We start from the raw sequence: 2,081 nt of genomic DNA, 5'->3' as shown, positions 1-2,081 counted from the left end.
ATCTGATATTTATAGGAATAATAATTATTTATCTTAACGATAAAAATTTTATTAATGGAGTTCCTAGTAGGAAAAGAAATTAACATATTCGCATTAATCATTAGAAACCTAAAAAAAAATTAAAATATCAGCACATCTGATATTTATAGGAATAATAAGTATAAATCACTACGATAAAAATTTTATTAATGGAGTTCCTAGTAGGAAAAGAGATCAACATATTCCCATTAATCATTAGAAATCTAAAAAAAAATTAAAATATGAGTAAATCTGATATTTATAGAAATAATAAGTATAAATCTCAACGATAATAATTTTTTTAATGGAGTTCCTAGTAGGAAAAGATATTAACATATTCCCATTAATCATTCGAAATCTAGAAAAAAATTAAAATATGAGTAAATTTGATATTTATATGAATAATAAATATAAATCTACGATTAAAATTTTATTAATGGAGTTCCTAGTAGGAGAAGAGATCAACATATTCCCATTAATCATTAGAAATCTAAAAAAAAATTAAAATATGAGTAAATCTGATATTTATAGAAATAATAAGTATAAATCTCAACGATAAAAATTTTTTTAATGGAGTTCCTAGTAGGAAAAGATATTAACATATTCCCATTAATCATTCGAAATCTAGAAAAAAATTAAAATATGAGTAAATCTGATATTTATATGAATAATAAATATAAATCTACGATTAAAATTTTATTAATTGAGTTCCTAGTAGGAGAAGAGATCAACATATTACCATTAATCATTTGAAATCTAGAAAAAAATTAAAATATGAGTAAATCTGATATTTATAGGAATAATAAGTATAAATCTCTACGATAAAAATTTTATTAATGGAGTTCCTAGTAGGAAAAGAGATCAACATATTCCCATTAATCATTAGAAATCTAAAAAAAAATTAAAATATGAGTAAATCTGATATTTATAGGAATAATAATTATTTATCTTAACGATAAAAATTTTATTAATGGAGTTCCTAGTAGGAAAAGAGATCAACATATTCCCATTAATCATTAGAAATCTAGAAAAAAATTAAAATATGAGTAAATCTGATATTTATAGGAATAATAAGTATAAATCTCTACGATAAAAATTTTATTAATGGAGTTCCTAGTAGGAAAAGAGATCAACATATTCCCATTAATCATTAGAAATCTAAAAAAAAATTAAAATATGAGTAAATCTGATATTTATAGAAATAATAAGTATAAATCTCAACGATAAAAATTTTTTTAATGGAGTTCCTAGTAGGAAAAGATATTAACATATTCCCATTAATCATTCGAAATCTAGAAAAAAATTAAAATATGAGTAAATCTGATATTTATATGAATAATAAATATAAATCTACGATTAAAATTTTATTAATGGAGTTCCTAGTAGGAAAAGAGATTAACATATTCGCATTAATCATTAGAAACCTAAAAAAAAATTAAAATATGAGCACATCTGATATTTATAGGAATAATAAGTATAAATCTCTACGATAAAAATTTTATTAATGGAGTTCCTAGTAGGAAAAGAGATCAACATATTCCCATTAATCATTAGAAATCTAAAAAAAAATTAAAATATGAGTAAATCTGATATTTATAGAAATAATAAGTATAAATCTCAACGATAATAATTTTTTTAATGGACTTCCTAGTAGGAAAAGATATTAACATATTCCCATTAATCATTCGAAATCTAGAAAAAAATTAAAATATGAGTAAATTTGATATTTATATGAATAATAAATATAAATCTACGATTAAAATTTTATTAATGGAGTTCCTAGTAGGAGAAGAGATCAACATATTCCCATTAATCATTAGAAATCTAAAAAAAAATTAAAATATGAGTAAATCTGATATTTATAGAAATAATAAGTATAAATCTCAACGATAAAAATTTTTTTAATGGAGTTCCTAGTAGGAAAAGATATTAACATATTCCCATTAATCATTAGAAATCTAAAAAAAAATTAAAATATGAGTAAATCTGATATTTATATGAATAATAAATATAAATCTACGATTAAAATTTTATTAATTGAGTTCCTAGTAGGAGAAGAGATC

This window comes from Gordionus sp. m RMFG-2023, unplaced genomic scaffold (genome assembly GCF_954871325.1).
Source record: "Gordionus sp. m RMFG-2023 unplaced genomic scaffold, tfGorSpeb1-WG-v2 contig_83, whole genome shotgun sequence".
NCBI lineage: Eukaryota > Metazoa > Nematomorpha > Gordioida > Chordodea > Parachordodidae > Gordionus > Gordionus sp. m RMFG-2023.
The sequence above is the reverse complement of the archived record's forward strand: the minus strand, read 5'-3'. Positions refer to the sequence as shown.